The sequence below is a fragment of the Triticum aestivum genome, chromosome 5A, assembly GCF_018294505.1.
Source record: "Triticum aestivum cultivar Chinese Spring chromosome 5A, IWGSC CS RefSeq v2.1, whole genome shotgun sequence".
NCBI lineage: Eukaryota > Viridiplantae > Streptophyta > Magnoliopsida > Poales > Poaceae > Triticum > Triticum aestivum.
In genome coordinates, this window is record NC_057806.1 from 170,773,140 (window position 1) to 170,781,045 (window position 7,906).

Below are 7,906 nucleotides of genomic sequence, written 5' to 3' on the forward strand. Positions count from 1 at the left end.
TAATAATTCTCGGGCTTGCGATGCTCTTTCCCCGGCGGTGGCCCGTCCTTCACAAGCTTCTCAGCATCCAGCTTGCCCCAGTGCACCTTAGCACGGGCAAGGGCCCTACGGGCACCTTCAATGCAGACAGAGCGCTTGATGACTTCGAGCCTTGGACAGGCCTCCACCAGCCGCCGCACCAGCCCGAAATAGCTCCCAGGCTGAGCCTCTCCAGGCCACAACCGAACTATGAGGCCCTTCATGGCCTGTTCGGCCGCCTTGTGGAGCTCGATCAGTTGCTTCAGCTGGTCGCTCAGGGGCACGGGGTGTCCGGCCTCAGCGTACTGAGACCAGAACACCTTCTCTGTCGAGCTCCCCTCCTCGGCTCGATAGAATGCGGCAGCATCAGACACACTCCGGGGAAGATCTGCGAACGCGCCTGGAGAACTCCGGATTCAGGTAAGTAACAAGTAACTCACGCTTATGTGTTTGCTTTGCATAAAGAATGCCTTACCCGCCGCTATCTTCTTCACCTCATCCAACTCCTGGAGGGTCTTCTGGGATTCGGCCTTGGCAGACTTGGCACTTTCAATAGCCGCCGCGAGCTCGGACGCTCGCGTCCTTGAGTCACGCTCCAAACTCTCATGTTTTTCCATGAGAGCCTGGAGCTCTTGCCGCACCTTGCCAACCTCGGCCTCATACTTCTCCCGCTCGGTGCGCTCCGTGGCCGCCGTCTTCTCGGCCTCGAGCAGCGCTTGCTTAAGGGTCACCACCTCAGACGTGGCCCCTACAATAGCCACGATAATCCTGTCATTTTTTGCAATTGCACCTTTTTATATATATATATATATATTTAATTCCAACAAGGTATTTCTTACCTTCATTATCCTCGAGCTGCTTCTTGGCACGCCCGAGCTCTTGCTCGGACTGCTTGAGGTTCTGCTTTAGCACGTCCACTTCCGCAGTTAGTGCGGCGGACGCCCGCAGGGAAGCCTGCACACGCATATTGACTCCTTTTTGTTAGACTCCTGCGAATTTTCTTTGATCCTCTATTTGGCCTTCCTTCCCGAACGCCAAATAGAGCATCAGGGGCTACTGTCTATGCGGTAATATTATTTACGCATTCTTTACTTACCTCAAAGCCTGTTAAAAGGCTTGTACAAGCTTCAGTCAGTCCGCTCCTGGCGGACTGAACCTTCCGGATCACCGCACTCATAATAGTGCGGTGCCCCTCGTCGATGGAGGCGCCTTGGAGTGCCTCCAACATATTGTCCGGCGCCTCCGGTTGGACGGAGGTCACCGGCACGGCGGGCTTGCTCCTCTTGGAAGGAGGTCCCCCGCCGGACTCTGGAACCTTTGAAGGTTCCGGAGCGGTGTCCGGCCTAGGGCCGGACTTGGAGCCCTGGGGGTTTCATCCCCCTTACTCCTGGAGTCCGGGAGGTCGCCTCGCAGCGCCTCCAGGACCACCTCCCCCCGGATTGGAACCTGTTGGGACAACACTTCGGTGTCGTCCATAGGGCGGGGGGAGGAAGCCGTCGGAAGTGAGTTCACGTCCGACGAGTCTAGTGAGCCGCTCGACGACGCGTCGAGCCAGTCTTTGGGTGGGCTGCATAAACACATTCGACATAAGGGAAAGCTGTGCAATAAACGAATACTATGAATCACTTTGGTATCCGGATACTTACGATTTCGCCAGGGGCTTGCCCCTGGGCGCCCACTCCTCTCCGCCGTCGTCGGTGTCGGTAGAGTAATCCGGAGAAAGGGTTTTCCCCTTCTTGGACCCTTCGGCCTCCCCAGTTGGGGTGGCCTTCCTTTTCTTCCCTTCCCCCGTTGGAGGGGGAGGGGTCTCTTCTTCCTCCTCCTCATCTTCTTGGGAGGAGTGCGTCTTGGATTCGTCAGATGGCAAATCCGACACCTCCAGGCGCCGGGCACTCTTTCGAGTCCCCGCAGCCTTTTTTGCGGCCTTCTTCTCCGGCACCACATAGGGTGCCGGAGCCAGCAGCTTCGCCAATTGAGTGTCCGCTGGGCCTTCGGGCAAAGGCGCCGGACAGTCGATCCGTCCGGACTTCGCCTGCCAATCCTGTCAAAGGTAAGGGAGTTTAGATCCCGCACAGAGTTAAACTATGAAAAACTAGTGCCTTGTAAAAGGTACAAAAAACTTACCGCGCTAGCATGACGCTGCGCGCTGAATCTGCGATCGTCAGTAGCGGATAAGGGAGCCTCGGCGCCTTTGGAAAGCACCTTCCAGGCATCTTCGTACGTCGTGTCGAAGAGCCTGCTCAGAATTCGGTGCTGTGCCGGATTGAACTCCCACAGATTGAAGGCCCGTTGTTGACACAGGAGGCTCAGGCGGATGAGCATAACCTGGACTACGTTGACAAGCCTGAGCTGCTTGTTCGCCAGGGATTGGATGCATGTTTGCAGTCCGGTCACCTCCTTTTGGTTGCCCCACGACAGGCCCATCTCTTTCCAGGACGTGAGCCGCGTAGGGGGGCTGGATCGAAACTCAGGGGGTGCGGCCCATTCGGCGTCGCGCGGCTCGGTGACGTAAAACCACCATGATTGCCACCCCTTCAGGGTCTCCACAAAGGAGCCCTCGAGCCACAGGACGTTAGCCATCTTGCCAACCATGGCACCACCGCACTCCGCCTGGCTGCCACGCACCACCTTTGGCTTGACGTTGAAAGTCTTAAGCCATAGGCCGAAATGGGGGCGGATGCGGAGGAACGCCTCGCACACGACGATGAACGCCGAGATGTTGAGGATGAAGTTCGGGGCCAGATCGTGGAAATCCAGGCCGTAGTAGAACATGGGCCCCTGGACAAATGGATGCAGAGGGAAGCCCAGTCCACGGAGGAAATGGGGGAGGAATACCACCCTCTCATGGGGCCTAGGAGTGGGGATGAGCTGCCCCTTTTCGGGAAGCCGGTGTGCGATGTCGCTAGCCAGATGTCCGGCCTTCCTCAGCTTTCTGATGTGTCCCTCCATGACGGAGGAGACCATCCACTTGCCTCCCGCTCTGGACATGACTGGAGAAGGTTGAGGTGGTAGTGCGGACTTGGGCGCTGGAGCTCGAGTGCGCAAGAATGGATAGGCAAAGGAGGAAGAAGGCGTGGGTGAAAAGGTGGATCCTTATCCCCTTATATGGGTGGACGCAACTACGTGTCCCCACCAGCCTGGTAAAACTCGCTTATCTCCAAGCGCCGTAATCAATGGCGCGGTTGGGTTACCCACGCCCGTATTGATGAGAATCCCGGAATAAGGGGACACGATCTCTGCTTTAACAAGACGTGCCAAGGAAACCGCCTCGCATAACGCGCTAAGATGGGACAGTAAAACGGTTCGAATAAAAGCTTGGCCGTGGTGTGATGTCACACTACGGAGTACGTCAGCAGATTAGATTTGTGTAAATATTATTCTCTCTATGGCAATATGTGGAAACTTATTTTGCAGAGCCGGACACTATCTTTGTGTTCAAAATCTTCTATGAAGTACTTGGAGGAGGAACCCGCCTTGCAATGCCGAAGACAATCTGCGCGCCGGACTCGTCGTCATTGAAGCCTGGTTCAGGGGCTACTGAGGGAGTCCTGGATTAGGGGGTGTTCGGATAGCCGAACTATATCTTCAGCCGGACTCCTGGACTATGAAGATACAAGATTGAAGACTCCGTCCCGTGTCCGGAAGGGACTTTCCTTGGCGTGGAAGGCAAGCTTGGCGATACGGATGTTCAGATCTCCTACCATTGTAACCGACTCTATGTAACCCTAACCCTCTCCGGTGTCTATATAAACCGGAGGGTTTTAGTCCGTAGGACAACATACACATCAACAATCATACCATAGGCTAGGTTCTAGGGTTTAGCCTCTCTGATCTCGTGGTAGATCTACTCTTGTACTACCCATATCATCAATATTAATCAAGCAGGACGTGGGGTTTTACCTCCATCAAGAGGGCCCGAACCTGGGTAAAACTTCGTGTCCCTTGCCTCCTATTACCATCCGGCCTAGACGCACAGTTCGGGAACCCTACCCGAGATCCGCCAGTTTTGACACCGACAGTAGTCCTAACACTAATTTTTGCATTCAGACATATTCAATCAGGCGGAAAGTCTTCTATTGAAGATGGGTGTCGAAGGGTACACTAATGGTACGTATTTGGGTAACACATATTTTGCAAATATGCTTCCTTGCTCTAACCCACTTTGCATTGATGAGATAGCTAAATAAAATGCTAACTATCTAATGCGAGTTTCTTTATTTACAGGAACTGAACCTGACGGAGTTCAAACAAACAATACCATAGATTAAGAAGATGTTGAAGATAGCATAAACTGGGAAAGGCTGGCAAATGAAAGCCAAGAAGGCGCAGCGGTTGAAGATCTCAGCGTGGGGGGATGAAGAACCAGATGCCAGCGATGATGACAATGAAGGAAACGATGATGATCAGCAGCAGACAACCCAGGCGGGTGTGCTTAATGTTAACCATGGGACAGGAGTGCCAGCATCTATTGCTGAAAACAATGATGACCAGACAGATGCAATGAGCCTTGGTGCCATGTACAGAGAAGAAGTTAATTTAAGTATGGGATCATTTTTTAAAGATAGTTTCTGGATAGCTGTGTTTCCCCATTGACAGTGAAGTTATTTGAAAAAAATAAAAAACTGATTATAATTTCAGTTCCTGGACATCATATCGTGGATGTGTCGCAATACTAGCGAAGTTATAGTTGACGAAAATTGCAAGAAAATGCTAACCGTCTCTTTCTTGGTTATTTCTTTCAGGGTTTGTACCACCCCAGAATCCAATAGACAATAGCATAGGCCAAGATGATGGTGATGACGGTGTTAACTTTGCAACGCCAACAAACGAAAACCAAGATAACACAGCGGTAGACCATGATCATGGGGTGGTTGAAATACCAAAGATCAATGAGGGTGGTGATGAAGGAGATGACGATGAACAACTTCAGACGAACCGGGCGGAGTTACTAACTACAACACATGAGGAGGCAGTGATGGAACTTGGGAATGAAAAGGATGCTGACTACACATTCGCAAGGAACTTTGATGCCATGTACCAAGAAGAAGGTAAAAATACTCACTTCGATCCTTTTTTATATTATACATTGGAGCGAGTTTTATTTCTCAATGGCCTGAGCTAATGTCTGAGGAGAACAAAATACCCTCTTTATGTTTTCAGTACTTGGTGATGACTTCCTGGATGTGGCATCTAAAGTGCCAACAGGCTATGCTGGAGATGAGAATGACAGAATAGGTGACCTATCTACTTCCCAACCACGTTATTTTAATGGTAACATTGTGGGATTGAAGATATCGATCCTTCAGCTACACCTTTACTGATGATACCTTTCAGGTCTGGATGAGGAATTCTTGGTGGTGGCATCACAGGTTCCAACAGATTACACTAACGAGCAAAATGCACAACATGTTGAGCCAAGTGTGGTTGACATAGAGAATGTAAATGCCTTGTTGGCTGCAATGAACACAGGTACAATACCATTGCGATCCATTCCAAATATGTAGATTGCTAGAATAACAACTAACAATATCTAACCTATCGTTATGTGCACGCAACGATGATGGTTGTCGGGAGTGGGCGCCCGGGAGACGACATGGACGAGGACCCGTCTTTCAATGGACCCATCTTGTTGAGATGGCAAGACGAAGACCACCCATAAGCAGGCAGATTGGGCACTCATGCAGCCTATTCAACACAACAAGATAGTAGAGCCCCCCGTGTCCTGCTGTGCAAACAAACTGTCGACCTGGTCCTTCTTACCGATACGATAATGAAGGTTGTTGTGTAAACCTGGCAACTGATGGCCTACAAATTAGATTCAAAATGCTAGTAAAATTTAGTACATATTACTTAAACAAGGATTGTGATGCAGATGGCGGGGACGGTCAAGCTCCCACCAAGGTCATGACGCCAGGGGCTAGTCGTTCAGCAACACGGTTCCAGCAAGCAATTATGAATTATCTTTAGAGACGCGGAATTAAGCACACGGTGAACAACAATAGAAAAACAAATGGTGCAAGGGCAGATGCTGGAAATGGAAAAACGAGTGTTGCAAACAAGAAGGAATGGGGTGACAAGTACCCTCCATCAATAGGGCTAAACCATTCAGAGCCATCTGATGATGTAATTTCCAAATTCAGTCTGAACCTAAATGCATGCGTAGGTGGGATCTTGAAAAGGTAAGAAAACAAATAGGCATCTTGTTGGCAGACATGCAAGTAAATCAGACAGCAGGGCAGGGCCGTGTTTACCTTACGAGGTTGCATCACTAACTAGTTACCTTACAGGAAATGGGTCAAGCATTTCCACCCAATATTGGCGGTCACATCTGGTCAGGACATTAAAGATGAACTGACTCCTGGAGGTGACTTGTCTTTAGATGTGGTGAGGTGCATTCAGCGAATGATGTGCCTGAAGGAGGATGATATGTACGGTGGGTGGGTGGATAGGTTCCGGGGGCTTTTCGATCCAAAAGTTGTGGTGAGCGCGATGATTAAGTGATGATGAAAAAATGACAATCTGTTGTTCTAGTATTTATGTCAGTCCCAACTAAGTGTGCTTCTTCCGTTTTCCTTTGCGGGAAAAAGTTTGCCAGGACGATGGTCATACTAACTGGGATTATATCGACAATATGATGAACTCTGATGTAATCGGCTATAGGATAGACTGGCTAAAGAAGGTATAACCATGTCGTCATAATCTTCGTGTATTTGGTTTATCTTTAAGACTAAATGCATGGAACTGACTCTCCTTCTGTGTTTGCATTTGGGAAAATGAAAAATCAAGTTCTTTTTCCCTCTGGATTTCATGCACTGCTGGTCGATGTACCTTATGGATAAGGACACAAAGGTTATGATGGTGCTAGACCTGACCGAGACAGATGAACTAGACGAGATGAAGATAAAGCATGAAGCACTAGCTAAGAAATTCCAGAAGAGGTTTTGTTCTTTGTTAAACAACTACTTCGGTAACGGGTTGGTGGATGCCGATGGATGGAAATTTGTGTATCCATTGGTGGCACATCATGAACCATGCAGCAGGTATGAACATGCCTACTAGGCAAACACCTAGCTACGCATACAATTCAGGTTCAGCCATGGCTAGTGTTGATATATATGTACTAGGGTACAATATTTTTGCCAACTAATATGACGAGGACAAATAATGTGTGCATGGAAGACAGTGGGATCTACATCTTTCACTACTTCAAGAATTTCACCGGGCTATACCTTCGTTCAACACCGACGCAGGTTTCACGTCTGCTAATTCTATGAACCATATACACACCAACACCTATAAAATGTTGCCCGCATGTTCGTGAACTAATTGTTCGTATCTTTGCCTGACCAACAGGAACAGATTGACTGTGAGCGGATGAAGCTAGCATACGAAATAGTCACCATGAAGGGAAACAAGGGGCATCTTCCAGAGTTCATGTACGATGTGATCATTGACTGAAGAAAGTTTAAAAGGAGTAGTGCGAGAGGACCTCGTATAACACCCTCGATGCGGTTATATCTCCCACGTGTCGAAGCACGACTTAGAGGCATAACCACATTGAAAGCAATGTCGCAAGTGAGGTAATCTTCACACAACCCATGTAATACATAAGGGAAAGAGATAGATAGTTGGCTTACAATCGCCATTTCACGCAATACATGAATAAAGCATTACATCATCCAGATACACACAAGGTCCGACTGCGGAACCCAAAATAAAAGAAGACTACCCCAAAAGCTACACAGATCCCCGATCGTCCCAACTGGGCTCCACTACTGATCAACTGAAACGAAACAACACAATGAACGGGATCTTCATCGAGCTCCTCCTTGAGCTCGGTTGCGTCATCTGCACGGTATCATCGACACCTGCAAACTGGTTTTGGAAG